At 34.6% G+C, this 18035-nt stretch overlaps 1 protein-coding gene across 2 annotated transcripts in view; it reads right to left on the reverse strand.

Moving 5' to 3' along the window:
* LOC145258140 (contactin-3-like) overlaps positions 1–18035 on the reverse strand; it is a 527582-nt gene that overhangs the window by 297363 nt on the left and 212184 nt on the right. The window lies entirely within an intron of this gene.

Here is an 18035-nt window from a genome sequence, read left to right on the forward strand (position 1 = left end):
AAGGTCAGATGTCCCTGCTAGTATCTTATATATTATATTAACGCTTTTTGCAGAAAAGTTTTGATTTACCTTGAATTACTTTCATAATATATATATATATATATATATATATATATATATATATATATATATATATATATATATATATATATATATATATATACTAGCATGGGTGCCCTGCGTTGCACGGGTGTTTTGAGGTGTATGCTGAGCAAAAAAAAAAAAGGTCAATTTCTTTTAATTTTGATCCATATTATGACCCGTTAGAATGTATTGTTTAGGGCTCAAATAAAGTTAGATCCATGTCCAAGGAATCTATATGTAAAATTTCACGTGTTTAAACCCAAAATTGTAGGAGGTGTTTGGTAGAGTTCTCAAAGGTCAAATCGTTGAACTTTGACCCTTAATCGCCAAATTTCTGTCCGAAAACCAATCACATCGACTTTCCCAAATTTCAGTACCCTGTATATAAAATTTCGATTTATTGCGTAGGGAAATGCAACACACACCCACACCCACACACATACACACACACGTTCAATTATATATATATATATATATATATAGATATAGATATAGATATATTTCTGTAGAAATAAATTTTCTTATTATATGTCAATCCTTATATAAGAAGCTCAATGTTATTACAGAGCAATATATAGAATAAATGCCAAGAATTTATATTCCAAAATTCATAATGTTGACCATCTTATAATTTATTCCTTTAAATCAGTCGATTTATACATTCTTGACAGTATCTGTTTCATAGCGCAAAATCAATCACTTAATTATTATATCAATTAGTGAATCTATTATGCCCTTAACTCATCAGAAGAAATAGCAACAATCAATCCGCCAAAAGGAATTGAAATGTGATATGACATGGTGACAATTGGAAGAGAATCTGTAGTCACCATTTTATTTTTACATTACGCCATATTGAATTTTCGCCATATTGAATTACGCCATATTGAATATAATTTTTTGTCATTTATTCTATACATATATATATATATATATATATGTGTATGTATATATATATATATATATATATATATATATATTGTCCAGTCGTAAAATCTATAATATACTAGCCTGGGTGCTCGGCGTTGCCCGGGTGTTTGGAGGTGTGTATTGAGCAAAAAAAAAAAAATAGAAAAAAGAAAGTGGTAGTAGGCAGGCAGGCTGGAACCCGTACTGCGAAGGACGAGAAGAACGTGAAAACAAAAGTGTTGTCTTTGCTGATGCGCCCTTCGCCAAACCAGAAAAGGCATAGGTTTAAATTAAGGCTAGACTGTCGAAACTATGGACGACTTTCGAAAATATTGGCGAAAAAGTGACCCCTTCGTGTAGAAAACTGCACATTTTAGAGTGAAGGAATTAATGATTTTAGCTAATCTTTCCATATTTGTCGTCCGAAGGGTCGGGCTTCACAACGATGCCAATTTCGTGTAAATCTGTCCCCTCCGTGGAAAGTTTTAGGCATACATACATACATACATACATACATACATACATTTAAACAGACATATAAGATTCATTATATAGATTATTGCCGAGTCGGAAAATAAACTTAAATATGATATTTTAATTTATGCAAATTTCGTATTTGTTCTGATAGAATAAATGTTCTATAGGTTATTATATATTATATTGTAACCAATATATAGTAGCGATTTAAAACGTAAAAGACAATTAAATTATGTGTTGGGTGCCATCAGCTGGAATCAAAACAAAAATACATAGAACTCCAGCCTTAGTACCTATCGTTTAAATTATCATCAGATGGATAAGAAGTACTTAATACAGAACCGATTATAACGTATAAATGTGTATTTGCGCATGTGTGGACGAACACTTGAAGTCGACTTATGCTTGCCAAGTTACCATTTCTTTTAAATTTTGATCCCTTAGCTGATTTTTTAATCGGCTAAAAATAGAAGGGTCAACAAAAAATTAAATCATTTGACTCGCCTTGCGCCGCTTTGCAACTTTGCGTAACGGTGGAGATGCACTTTGAAAATATTGGAAATAGACAAATAGACGGACATAGATAGTTTTATAAATCAGATTATATAAAATGATTACGCTTTCCGCTATATATTCTACAATTATATAACCGAAAAGTTCCTACGCATATGTTTTCCACCTAACTCAGTCACTAACTCAAACATGATGTTTAAGAACATTGTGCGATTGTTATGTTGATATTCTACCGGAAAACACCGGAAACTCTTAAAATGGTTTATTATTATGATCGGTGTAATATTTGTAAAAATAGAATGATATCCTAGCAAATAAATATTTACGGGGAAATTTGTTAATGTTAAGATGTTTCGAAAAATTAGGAATCTAGAATATAAACAATAATTTAAAAGAAATTGATCTCTACAGTCTGACAACTCTTACTTAGAGGTCATTATAAAGTGCCGTGGAATTTAGTGAGTTTTGGGAAAAGATACGATGAGTCAAACATAGGAAGTGAGAGACAGCTAACCTAATGTGTGGGGGGATGTAAGAGAGAGAGAGAGAGAGAGAGAGAGAGAGAGAGAGCGGATCAGGTCGGACGGTGATGGCTCCCAGTAGAGAGGGTCAGAATGCATTAGTCTAGGACCAGCGGCAGCTTTCAAACGGGAAACATCGGAAATATGTTGCAGAAAAGAGTTTTTTTTAATTCATTGTGATGAATCTTCTTTGCAAGGACCTGTCAAGCAAGATCAGATTGATCATGTATGTTTCTCCGATTGGCCCAATCCCAGAGAACTGTTATTTATCCCTTTTCTTGCATGTCTGTTGTTAAAATGTATCTATTGTCATACTTTTTATATCATTAGATATCACACAAGTTAGACACACGTTCGTAATATATACACCCGTCCACGTCAGATAGAACATCCGAAAATACAACATATAGGTTTACTCATAGAGATTATTATTACATCAATTCCAACATGCTTTTCCTCTATCTAATTAATCTTCCAAAGTAAGAGTACCAACAACTTTCTCTATATATAATTTATCTCCTTCCATGCAATAACAACTCGTCGATATATATTTAAACATATGCAATAACACGAAGATTAACAGGATTAAATCCTTCTTAAATAAGAGAAGAATCCAGGTTATTCTCGATAGTCGTACGTCTGAACAATATGGGTGTAAGTAAGAGGTCGATCCTTGGACCTTTATTATTCCTGATATTCATAAATGACCTCCCTGATAAAATAGTCTCGGAGATGGGTATATTTGCTGCAGACACCACTCTCTATAAAAGGCACGAGGAGAAATAGAATTAACACATATCCACGGCAATGGCGAAAACCCTAGAGGAAGACTTCCAGTCTGTAGTGGAATGGGATAAAAAAATGGATATTAAAGTTCAATGCTGCAAAGCTTAAGATCGTTTCCTTTAATAATTACGAGAAACCTTCTCATCCACTAAAGATACATTACCTTAAAGCACTTCATTACAAACTCCTCGTTTTGACATTCACAGGAAACATGAGTTGAAACGGATAGATTGTGAGCATTGTTAACTCTGCTGCGAGGAAGGTGGGCTCTCTCTACCGTGCTAGAAATTACTTACGCCTGAAAGTATCCTGTACATCTACAAGGCCACCGTTTAATGTGAATCTAACTGAAATAATTTTATTTTTTATAGGAATCGTTTAGCGTTAAATCATGTAATTGCCATGATATTTTATTACAATTATTTCAAAGGTAATTCATTTTAGAGCTGTTTTAATAATGGAAATTTATAATGCCTTTTTTCATCATATCGAAACTTAAAATGATAGAATTATCCGAGCTATTCACTAGAAATGCTATAAAACAGTTCAAATAATATATAGATAATATATTGTTTGTCATGTATTAATTTCAATCGTATTTTTTAGCAAATATTTATTTTCAATCCATTTGTACTTGTGTGGACTGTAATCGGTAAACCAAGAGCAGACACAGTTAGAGTATTTAAAACGTGTATTCCTGCACTTATCGACTCCAACTAAGACGGTGATTGTCTCAAAACTAAACCCTCTGATATATTAATTCAATGTTTATTTATCGATTACTTAGGACATTTAAGGAATTACGTCTACAGCTGATCGATGCTTACAGAACTATTGATTTATTGAATCTTTAATGAGCATTATGTTTTATCGAACCCATAAAGTTGCTGTTACGTTCATTTCTATTTAAGTTCAGACATTATTCTCCTGATGAATGTTATTTCAAAATTTTTCTTCAGAGAGAATTTACTAAAATTAAGCTGATTTTATTAATGCTTTTTAATTTCACCCCCCCCCTTTTTTTTTAAATCAATGGAGTTTTTGTTATTATTAAATTCAGCAAAATAATTCCGTATTTAGATTATAAATATGTTCTTAGATTATAAATCTATTTTGTATTATGTTCATTGATTGGCATTGATTTCGATTGCGTTTGATTGATTTTGATTCGATTATCATAAAAAGAAAAGCTGCGAGGATATTTTGTCTATTTTTATTTGAACAAAAGGATTTTTTTTGTGTAATCGATATCGACGATAGAACACTAAAGTGTTTAATCACTGTTGATGGCGAGGGATTGTACAAACCATTAAACAAGAGAATATAAACATGCCTAGCTTGCAGGCAGGCGTTGCCCGGTCGTATGATACGCTTAAACATTATATTTTAATTTATGCAGATGGCGTATATATTATTATAGAATCAATCCTCTATTGAATATTATAGATTACGAGGAATAATTTGGTCAGTGGACGAATTCGTAAAAGAATAAATAAATGAATAAATAAAAATAAATAAATAAATAAAAATAAAATAATAAAATAAAATTATAAAAAAAATAAAAAAAATAATGATAATTTAATTCATCAAAGTCCGTTTGTTTACAATATCACGTCGGCGGATATTTGGGCTTGACGATTCATAGAAAGTTACTTCTGATTAATATTTAGTTTTAAAATATACAAACGAAAAAATGATTTACAGCGATTTTAAATGGTACCTCTTCTTTTATCGTAAATTGAACTCATTAATAAGAAAAACATAAAATAAAATGGTGAGGTACATCCGAGATGGAATAGAGGATCATTCGATCTGTAGTTAAATGATCTACCACTGAGCTATATTTCCAGATTTTAATAATTCTGGGGGGGGGGGGTGTAAAGAAAAATAATTTGTTGAAATTTTATTATCTTATTTGCTGGTGTAAAATAAAATTTTTACAATATTTTTTATTGTAATGGTGTATATATTTAAATGCTGCCCACATCAGCATTATGTGGCACAAGGCCGGAAAGTGGGAACTCCAAGGCCGGAAAGAGGGGCACTCCTGCAATTTTAAAAATTTCCTGAGTAACCCCGTCGGCATTCCCCGGTCGGGGCGCCTAAGGCAGTAAGCAATAAACTTGCCCCACCGGAAAGCCCGGTGGCAAGGCCTGAGAGGGTGGACCTCCTAGGTATTACCCAAGCGGCGTACCTCAGTCCAACAGGTGCTGGGCCGGTTCCCGGCCCCTCACCTGTTGGGCTGAGTGTCATGTGACGAATCCTTGACGTGTACTACCCTGTCTCCCTGCAGCCGAAGCCGCTAGGAGACACATCCATTCACAACAGACGAAGTGGTGCGAGAATTGTAATGGGGTAGTTATTTAATTGCCGCCCACATCGGCAATATTTGGCACAAGGCCTGGAAAGTGGGAACCCAACAGGCTTCCCTAAAGCAGGGGGCACTCCTGCAATTTTAAAAATTGCCTGAGTAACCCCGTCGGCATTCCCCGGTCGGGGCGCCTCAGGCAGCAAGCAATAAACTTGCCCCACCGGAAAGCCCGGTGGCACGGCCAGGGAGGGTGGACCTCCTAGGTATTACCAAGGCGGTGTACCTCAGTCCAACAGGTGCTGGGCCGGTTCCCGGCCCCTCACCTGTTGGGCTGAGTGTCAAGTGACGAATCCTTGACGTGTACTACCCTGTCTCCCTACAGCCGAAGCCGCTAGGAGACACATCCCATCACAACAGATGAAGTGGTGGGGGGTATTGTAATGGGGTATGATCCTGCACAGCCGGAAGATTCTATTTATAAACGATGCTGCTAGGAACTGACGAATCGAATTAATTCACGTTCTGCTACCAGCCAACCAGAAACCAGAATTGCTCAATAAATATTAAATCTTTCTGTAGCAATTTCGCATATGTTTTCTTCGTGTCAACACGGGCAGCATCTTTGCTCTGTGGATTCCAACTCGAGAACTGTCTACTGCGAACCAGTCACCTCCCAGGACTTGTGTAGAAGAACGAACCATCGGAAACTGTTCTGAAACTAAACATGGCTACACATGCTAGAAAAAATATTTCCCTGTAAAAATGTATTTTTATCTATAAGAAAGTAAGACTATTTTTAGGATCGAATTTTTTTGAATTTGAATATTTATCGGATTAATTTCTGTACATAGCATATCTATAAACGCTGACAGACATATAAATTAGGTTTCTGTGAAATTTGCAAAAGATAGGCTCAGAGGTTTCGGAAACTATGAGGAGAGACCCCCACCCTCACACACACAAAGTGACTTTTATATAATAGTATACATTATGAAAAGCATGGCGTAATTTAATCCGCTCGTGTAACCATGGAATTGTGATTTTAAAATGGAATGCGACACGCAGAAAAAATCTATTTCAAACTTACACCTGAAACTAACTCGTGCAATGCTATTTCAAACTTCAGCTTGACTGAAAAAATTAAAATTCTATTTCAAACTTCAGCTTGACTGAAAAAAATTAAAAGTCTATTTCAAACTTCAGCTTGACTGAAAAATTAAAATTCTATTTCAAACTTCAGCTTGACTGAAAAAATTAAAATTCTATTTCAAACTTAAGCTTGACTGGCGAATTAAAATGCTACCAGCATGGAGTTAACATGAATCCGATTCTGTAATCTTAAATGACAAGCGACATATCCAAATACACACAAGCGACACCTAAAATATATTTTAAAAATATACATTACAGTTTTGTGCAAACATCGGCTACCGGAGATACATTCGTATAAAAAAAGCAAAAGTAGTGGTCAATTTACCGTGCTTTAACTTACGTATGCACATTCAAATCGTGTTGACCACTTGAAATCTTTCTTCAACAGAAGTTTCTTCCAGACGATGACTAAGCATTTAAAAGGATCGGCGTTTTCATCAGCCAAACACTAGGTCATGAAGGTCATGATAAAATAGAATAGTGCGAACATGACATTATACTCACGAGCAAGGGGATACAAATTGCAATTGCAACACATGCACACGATACCATACACATACTCACACTAATTCTCTTACACTGTGACATGTAGATGCACATTGATAGAAAAACAAACGCATAGACACATTAATTTCGTAAAACTCGTAGAATTTCACATTCCGTACTTTTACAAGATGAGAATTACAATGTTCCAACAAAAATGTATTCATAAAAAATAACTTTCAACCAACTATAAAACATACTGAGTATTATTCACACATGTTTCTCAAGATTTTCAATATTTTAATCGTCAGTGGGGACTATAACACATTCTCAGACGCAACAAGTCTAACTCACAGTTAAGAATAGTACTCAAGTTATAGCTAACATAACAAAAACTTCTATAGTAAGTAGTAAGATAGATAGAGCAAATACAATTCTATTCTAAACTTAAGCTTGACAGTATTAATGAAAATCCCATTAAAAATTTTAAGACAAAAACAAATACAATTTCTATCAAACCCATTTTTGAACTTCAGCTTCAAAGCAAGCGAGTGGTTATTTAAAAAGTAAGCCCTTATATATATATATATATATATATATATATATATATATATATATAAGTGAAGTGTCAGTGGGTGTGTGTGTGAGTGTGTCTGTGTACATTTCCCTACGCGATAACTCTGTCAACTTTTAGTCTCCAGACTCGAAATTTGATATACAGGGTACTGAGATTTGGGAAAATCGATGTGATCGGTTTTTGGCCAGAAATATGGCAATTAAGGGGACAAAGTTCAACGATTTGCGATATGCGAGCCCAAAACAATAAATATTACGGGGTCATAATAGGGGTCAAAGTTAACAAAATTGACCATTTTTTTGTGTAGCATACATCTCCAAACACCCGGGCAACGTCGGGCACCCATGCTAGAATATATATATATATATATGTATATATATATATATATATATATATATATATATATATATATATACACATACACTACAGGCCATGAAAATATGTTTTTTTTTGTTTTTATTGAGCACTCTTAATAACTTGGTTTTAATTCACGAGTTTTCCCTCCTGAATAACTTTAACTATATATATATATATATATATATATATATATATATATATATATATATATATATATATATATATATGTATATATATATGTATATATATATACATATATATATATACATACATACAATACATATATATATATATATATATATATATATATATATATATATATATATTGTAGAGTAATCCTTCTATGATTATCGTATTCGATTTCCTTCTACTATTCTCGCTTTCCGGCTGTGAGAGGAGTGTAGAAAATTTTAGCTTAAAAATGTTAAAATTTATTTGTAATTTATTCGATGCCAGAAATGTATCGGATCTCACACTGGTCTTTAAATTTGTTACATGCACAAAAGAAAAAAAACATACGCTTTTTTTTTACATACTCACTAACCCTATAACGAGCAACATTTGCGAAAATAAATTCCATTTTTAGTATGAAAATGACAAGAAAATTATAAACCATTTAAAATATCGACAAAAAGTCACATAACGCTGGAGTTGCCATTTTCAGAGGAAGCAGATATAAACAGTTGTTGAAGAGTGTTTTGCATGACAGACCAGCTATACATTCCTTTGTTTCTATCTTAAAAGGACAGTACCGATGTTGTTCGATTTACTGCAATATATATAATCATAACGTTTATAGGGAACAGTAGTTGGAACAGATACATTGAGGGCATTGACAAGGCTGCTGCAAAGAAAGTGGGCTCTCTCTACGGTGCTAGAAAGTTACCTTCTTATACGTCTACAATGCCACCATTCTCCCATGTATGGCGTATTGTCACATTTTTTTTTACACAGTGATCACCACTTATCAAGGCCCGGAAGCCACTCAGGGATAAGGGTTATTGCAAGTACATTACGTTAGTGTGGAGATTTGATGAAGTGTTTACTTAAGGGGGCGGTTCATTAGGAAATTGTTAACATTGGACTTGAAGACATCCAAGTTGTAGTCCGGTGGGAAGCAGGCAGACGGAACAGAGTTCCACAGACGTGCAGTTCTAAGAAAGAAGCTTTGTTCATGGAATCCGCGTTTTGATTTAGGCACAGATATAGAGTGGGGGAAATTTTTCACAGTGGATTCAGCTAGACGGGTGTTTTTCGTGAAAGATTGGGAGGAGGGACCAGAGATTGGAGTTCAGATGAGCACCTGCCATCGAAATAACGATAAAAAATTAGTCTCTCACTCCTATGCAGGGTTCAAAAGAGAGTCGCCAACCTGACAGATCCTTAAATGTCATCTAAGCTTCGACCTCTCTCCCATCGACAAAGTATGCCATACTTCTACCTGTTTTACAAGTATTTTAATGGTAGATGCTTCGACGAACTACAAGTACTCGTACTCCTTCGGCGTAAAAACTCTCGACAAACCCGATAAGCAGCAAAGTCCCATCCCTATTCAATAGAGATCCCTAGATGTAAGAAAGCCTTCTACTCCAAAAGTTTCTTTCCCAGAACTGCTCGACTGTGGAATTCCCTTCGGCGTTCCTGCTTCCCTAACTGTACTGACATGCAGAAGTGCAAGTGTAATATGAACAGGAATCTTGCTGCTCAACTCCCTACATGGTATCCCTTCAACTTATATCCTTGATAGTAACCCCCTACATCAAAGTGACGCGGTGCCTTATTAAATGCACTACAAATTAAAAATAAGCATATCGTATATAAACGCATTTCTTCAATAGAAAAAAAATCTTAACTGATCTGAAAAAAAATTACGACTTATAATTTATTACAAAAATAAAACAAAAAACAAATCGGTTGACTCGATCCAATGCTCGACAATTTATTAAAAATTCGTAATGCCAATGTGTGTTTACAAATGCCCTATAGGAGAATGCGTCTCTAAAAACAATTTATATATCGGCATACGACTTGTATTTCTCGCCAGTTTATATGCAACCATTTCTTTCCCTCATCTACCAACATCTAGTAGCACACAACACCTCCAGTAATTCATTCAGACATATATTAATAAAATATACCGCCATTCTAGTCGTCTCACATTGTAACTTGCATCTCCCCATCGTCGAAGCCTTCGTCGCATTCACATGAAAAGCCAACAATCAATCAGACTCAATATGAAAAAAGAGAAGGTACACTTAAATGCTTTCATACGATTTAAATCCGCTTTCTCATTCAAATTCACGAAACGCAATTTTTAAATTAATTACGCACTTGAAGACGACTCATGGGAGTCGAAAACGCTCGCAGCTATGTCGATTTTCTTTTTACACTCGAATAGAAAGTTCGGACACTGGCCCACTAAATGGAGACGATAAATCGTAAGAGAAACAAACGGGAGTTATCGTTATTGTTTAACGAAACACACACACGCACACACACTCACACATATATATATTCGTAAAAATGAAAACAACAAAATATAAAATGAGAATATCACATTGTGTATTTTCATATACGTTACAATTGTTTTTATAACAATTTGAACAATTTTAAATATTATATCATTAAAAAATATTTCAAAATAGCTACTCTTCAGATGTTAAAATACACCAGTTATACATATAAGAATACATTCATAATCTCTATTTATAGAGCTGAAGCAGTTAGACCTACCTCCATACCATTCTTATATTTTCTTTTTGTTTCTTTTTAGTTTTCGATAGCCTTCGAATTTAGCAATCGCCCCATTTTAGTATTTCTACTTTTTAAATGATATTTCAACCACTTACCTATTTTAGTATTCGTTTAATGTTTTGTATCTTTTTATTTTAATTATTTAATTTTGTCCAATTTATTTAATTGATTTATTTCCCCAAAACATATCTACAGATTCTAGTTTCTACTTAGATACCGTTTAAATAATGCTTCATCTCTATATAGTCCTACATTTAAAACCGGTATTTTCTTGTATATATTATTCCTTAATTGGAATTCATTTTTGAGATTAGCATTATGTATATTAATTCATTTTTTATTTCGGACTATTATTCTCAACTTTATTAGTTGTTGTTTTTCATCTTTTTTTGGCTTTGTTTATTCACAACGTTTCGGCCAACTATTCCTCTGGCGCAGTTGATAGAGACGTTGAATCTCTACAGTTCCAGATGAACATTGTCTGAGGATAGCGGTTTCACTCCCAAGAAAAGCGTGCCAGAGGTTTAATTCGCCAAAATGTGGTGAGACGACAACAACTACGGATGGCAGTCATGGCTGAGAATTCAGTTAGGAGATTGAAGTGCCGGTATTTTCTTATACATCTTTTTTAGAATGTACAGTCCTACCAGTGCCGCAGAGTCTTGTAAACCTATCCTTATATCAAAATGGTTTTATTTAGCCTTCCTTTCCTATAATTCAATTTTGTATCAAATTAAGGTTTTCCTCGTTAGTTTTATCATCTCTATTTTTAATCTAGTTACATCTGTTTCACTTTCCGCTAATTAAAGTGCTTTCTCGAATAGTTCAGGATATATAGATTGATAATATGAGTCAATATAAAACAAGAGTTAACTGCTTTGCTACTTAAGAATTTATGGAACCAATCTATTACCTCTCCAGATGAGATCCAAAGATTTTTTTTTTATTTTAGATTATGAGGTGGACATATATCTATAATATAAAGCTTAATGTATGTGTGTGCATGTGTGTGTGTGTCTGGTCAGGAATAGGATCCTATATGGTTGACTATTTAAAAAAAACTGATTACATATAATGATAGAAGATATATCAAGATCTGGCAGAACAGTGGTTCATTAAAATTGTGGGGTCTGCGTTCGCGCCTGGTCCACAGAGTATGGAAATAAAAAATTAAACAAAAATACGTTTACAAGTGTTTTTGATATAGATGTACATAAGACTACTTTGATAAGTATGTTTTAACTTAAATAGGGATGGTATAATAAAATTGTGATGTCAGCGTTCGCGCCTGGCCTCCATAGAATGGAAATAGACACACACTTTAATAAAGACTTTTCATATCAATCTGTGTTAGTATACTTTGATAATTGTGTTTCTCTTTGAGGAAATATGGTATAATAAAATTATGGGGAGTTCGTTCGCACCTGACCTCCATAGAATGGAAATATGTCACAAAGTTTAACAAGGTTTTTTAATATAGATCCAGAGAATATTGTGATAAGTGCTTCAGTGTGAACAGGTATGGTATAATAAATTATGGGGTTTATCTATTTTATTTTTACTTTCATCATATTTTGCTTTGGTTTTGATACCCCCAAATTCAACCCCAATTTACAACCCTTCCTTTTCATAACCCATCCTACTTTCATAAATCGAAGTCTATTTTCTGTAGGCTGTTTTTGAACCCTGTCAACGACGGGTAATTTTGCTAGGATATATATATATATATATATATATATATATATATATATATATATATATATATAGTAATCAACATACAGTGCTGTTTCGCTGTACCACATCTCATCAGTGCGGCAAGACAGGAAACTTATTCAAGCCAGGATCGAAACCCAACCACCCAAACAACAGTTAAGGCTTCTCACCATTATGCCATTTGGCTGCTGTTGTGCGGGTAGTGAATTAACAATGTTTTGACATCGTCCAACTTCCTAAGTTAGATTTGTTTACACAAAAAGCATCGCTCATTACGCTAATGGCTGTTTGTGTATCACTTCCCAATATGCTCAACCCGAGATGGGTAGCATTATATACGTAAAAAGAAAAACACAACCAACAAACTTAGCTCAATCTCGTTATAAATTTATTTCATGCTGAAAGGGCCTTATCAAACGAGACGAGTTAATCAGGGTTTTACAGTACAAATAGAACGATTGAACACATTGACAACAATTTTCACATTAATTAACACAGAGTGGGGAGAAGTTATGTAATAAAGGAATAAGACATACGAAAGATTTTTAGAGGTGTAAAAAGAAAAGAATAGAAAAACGAGAATGAGAGGAAGAAGGAAGGAAGAGAGGGAGGATTTGTAGTCAAAACCGGGAGTAGAGAAGTAGAGAGGAAAAAGGAGAAAAAAAAACAGAGAAGAAAACGGAGGGAGATGAAGAAGTGGAAACAGAAAACCCTACACTGTCGTCTTCACGAAAATAAAAATAAAAAAATGGTTGTCTAAACACCTTACCACATTAAAGCTAAACAGGTGTACACATAAATCGAATGAAACGTTTAACGCGGATATAATATATAAATATATATATATATATATTTATATATATATATATATATATATACATTTTGTGTAAATACAGTCATATGTTGCTATGATGTGCAGACTATTTCAATCATATTAGATATCATCAGAAAAGAAAAATTAATATATATATATATATATATATATATATATATGTGTGTGTGTGTGTGTGTGTGTGTGTGTGTGTGTGTGTGCGTGCGTGCGTGTGTGTGTCAGCATAAATTTATATATTTGGTGTACAAGGGCAAGCCAGGCTTAATTAGCTAGTGCTTATATAAAATGAAAGAGCTTATTTTCAACCAATCAAAAGTAAATCTTTTACAGGGGAACATCTATTTCTAATCGATCCGGATTATACACACACACACACACACACACACACACACACACACACACACACACACACACACACGCACACGCACACACACACACACACTTTTACAAAATGTTTCGCAATTTTAATCTATAGGTAATTAGAGCGTGAATACCACATCATATAAAACCTGTCTAACAGCTTTAGATTTGGGCGTGGCATAGAATTTCACTCTTTTCAAAAATAACTTTTGATCTAAGTAGTCCGGCAAATAAAATATGCGCAAGGTGAATAATATATCGTTTTATAATAAGTGTCACGTTTGAAGTTTGTCAGGTAAAAGATTAAACATAATAATAATAATAATAATAATAATAATAATAAGAAGAAGAAGAAGAACAAGAACAAGAACAAGAACAAGAAGAAGAAAACAACAACGATAATTTATAATGATATTTAAAATATTTGATAATAATATTTTATAATAATAATTAATATTACTTGCGGAACTTGTAGAACTCCCACAGCATCATCTTTTAATTGTAATATGTTGCTGCTGGACATACTGTGAACGTTCACTATGAATGGAGACCTCACGATATTATGTTTTTGTTAACACTGTAAAATAATTTATCTAAGTAATCTGGTTAACGTACAGAATATATCTGGTTGTTACGGTTTATCTCCAATTTTCTTTTCGGAGTCTGTGATATATTTCCATTATATGGACACTCGGCCGAAAGGTACCCCATTATATCATAATACCATCTTCAGTCAGAACAGATACTACCCTAGGATCTTAGCCAGAATACCAAGAAGGTATATTTTAGTTTCACGTGATGCCGAAAGGCGACATTATTTAATTTGTTTTACATTACGTCTTCGGTGATCGGGATATCCTATTTATTAAAAAAGGGAAGGTAGAATAGAATAATATACTACGGACATTAAATTAGCGTATCTGTGTATTAAAAAATTGATGGTCGTAGTATGTTATTAATTTCTATCCTCCTTTTTAATAAATAGGATCTCCTGATCAAATGATTTATAATCTGGAAACCCTCATCCATGTACGTATGTACGTACGTACGTACGTACGTACGTACGTTAAAGCTACTACAGTATTAATATATAGAAAATAATTAATAATAATATTCAATAATATTTAATAATTATTATTATTAATAATAATAATTAGTATTATAAATTATAATATTGATAATCGTGGCTGGGTCCTCAAATCTGAGGATCAAAGAGAAGATAGTCTTCGGTGGAATGCCCTCTGGTAACTGTAAATCGATCCTCGATGTGTACACTCTAAGACACTTAGGGCATGTGAGTCCCTGGGACGAGAGGTCCTTACCGGATGAGGCTTTCCTACTATTACGCTTGTGCTCTGCGGCTTTTCTTCTGTTGATCTCAACAGCCGCAGTTCCCCGCTTTGGTAAAGCCTTCCAACTGTCTTTGGCTTTGCCCCTTTCTTTGTTTTTTTTTCTCTGGGATGTCAACTGCGCACAGCTGTCACCTCAGCTCATCCTCGTTGCGCTTATGTGGAGCGCCTATAGTCCATTTACCCTAGCACAATTCTCTATGAAACACGAGTTTAGGCAGTCTCCTGTCCTCCATTCGAGGCAAGTATCATGCCAAGCAAAGCTGTTTGGTCAGAAGCACAGACCCAATGCTGGTGAGACGCGCTCTCCAGAAACTTGATTGTTAATACTCCTGCCACTTGATACTCATGATGGAACGGAGTCATCGTTGATGGAAACGCTTCAGAAGCTGCACTTCTTTATTATTCAATCATAATTAATAATAATTTATAATGAGAATTAATTATAATAATTAATGATAAAAATAATTAGTAAATATTATTTAATAATAACATAATTAATAATAATAATTAATCATAATAAATCAAAGTAATTGATAATGCAGATTAGTAGTCTATTACTAGGCATTTCAAGCTGATCGAACAATCATGAGGCACGATCTCCATAAGCTCTTGCAGAAGTTCAACTCGCTTAACAACAGCAGCAGCGGCAGCAGAAAAATCAAAAACCACAACCGCAAAAATAGTGACATGTAACAAAGCACGGATGGCTGTATGCAAATAACGAGCCGTGAGCGAAATGACGTCACGGTAGAGAAAACTATACAACAAGAGAGCACGTTCGAGAAGACGATTGCGTTAGAGATGTTGGTTGACATTCGAGAGCACGTTCAAGAAAGAGATCACGTTAGAGACGCCACAGCCGTAATGAGAAGTCGCGAGTAGGAGGGGTCTGAGGAAATAAATATCGTTGTACAAGAAAGAAAGCGAGTTGACGTTCTTTTTAATAATTTGCTTACTTTGTTACTGAGGCTTAAAAGTGTTGTGGACAGTGTTACAGATAATCATAATGAGCTTAAATAATTAAAAAAAAATCTTGAGTGCAGAAACCAACTGATCAAACACACTTGAACTAAAAAAAAGAATAAGGCTATGTAAACATTAAACATGGAAAGCTCATTACATGAAACTAATTTAACTAAAATTACCAAAATATCAAAATCGATTAGTGCTCCAGGAAATATTAGTAGAGGATTTGATTTTTCCTAATATTTTCTATAATTCTAGTGAGTCGGATTTTCACTCAAATACTGCAAAGAAGGTGGTTGGAAAAACACTTAGGAGAGAAAATGACCCCCAGGCTTGACCTGGAAAGGTGCAGGGAATTCTATAATCCTAGTAAGTCGTATTTTCATTTAAATTCCAGTTTGAAATAGTTTGAAGCGATAAATCCATGGTAAAAGGCTGCTGCTAGAACAGAAGTGTTTATTAAATAAACGTTTCAATTCAAAATCCAGTATAAAATCCCGCGGTCGACAAGACGTACTTGCAGAAGACTAGAAAATTTGTGAGAATATCATTCAAGATGATATAAGTAGATCGAATAATCTTTTTATATTATTCGATCTATATCTCTCATCTTCCACGTATTAGTTTGATTCTCATCATAAACGTATTAGTTAGTTTCTTCGGACTGATATCCACGGTTTGGATGTTATTTTTACAACGATTCGGCCGGTGTAACCTCCGCCTTTTTTTTCAGCCCTATCTCGTCGAACTCGAGGACTTTACTGTCGAACTCGGAAATTTTTCTTTTGAACTCGGGAATGTTTCTGTCGAACTGGAAAATAAGCACAGAAATTTGAAGGGACCTCTTTATTTAATCCGCGCACGTAGCGTGCTGTAGTTCCGTTAACCATGACTAGGTAGATGTCCTAAGTAATTCGCAATTGTATTTGGAGTATCACCCACACTGAAGATTGAACTTTTAACGACCTGAAGAGTATAGATTTACAACTGAATCTTACCAAGTACGTTACCCACTGCACCATGGATCTTGCGAGTCACAAAGAAAGATTCTTGAGTTCAACTAGATACACCTAAATTAAGTCGGCGAAGGTGAGAACAGTAGTCCGAAGATTCCAAATAATACGAATAATCTCAAAAATCTCAAAAAATGAAAAACATGAATACATGGGTAAACTGCCGTCACCTTTTCCCCCATTGTACCACGCGCTCGAAATCAGAGGACAGATAATCAGAGAGAACTTTGTCATTTACGGCCTTTGATGTGTTGCCATAGATGGTTTTGTCATCAGCATAGATGTCAACGAATGATTTAAGTATGCGTATTGATGTAGATCAGGAACAGAGTTGGGCCGAGGATGGACCCCAGAGGGACTCCAGCATTACTACTGTGGGTCTCTGATTTCTGCCCATCAATCACTACTCTTATGAGCATATCAGAGAGAAATGATTTAATAATTGAGAAAACATTTCCAGTTATACCGTAGCTGAAGCTCTTGTGAAGTAGGCCCTTATGCCATACCTTATCGAAAGCCTTTGATATGTCAAGAGTAATTGCCCTATTAAAGAAGCCTTTGTCGAGAGATTTACAAATCCTATAAGATTACTAATCCTATAAGATTAGCACATCTGCTGTAGATCTAGCAGAACAGAAACCATATTGCATGTCACTAAGAAGATTATTTCTGCTGGGGTGGTTGATTACTTCTATGCTATTAATTTGTATCCCTCTCTCACTGGGTCCGGTCTTCACCCGACCTGAACCACTTCCTCACTTTACCTGGACCACTGAACCGTTCGATCATATGTCGAGAAAATCACCGACATGACCTCCCACAGCATCAAAGCCAGCTTGATCGCCACCATCCGCTGAGTATTCGCCAATTTCCCG

The sequence above is a fragment of the Euprymna scolopes genome, chromosome 33, assembly GCF_053919585.1.
Source record: "Euprymna scolopes isolate OS-2025 chromosome 33, ASM5391958v1, whole genome shotgun sequence".
Classification (NCBI taxonomy): Eukaryota; Metazoa; Mollusca; class Cephalopoda; order Sepiida; family Sepiolidae; genus Euprymna; species Euprymna scolopes.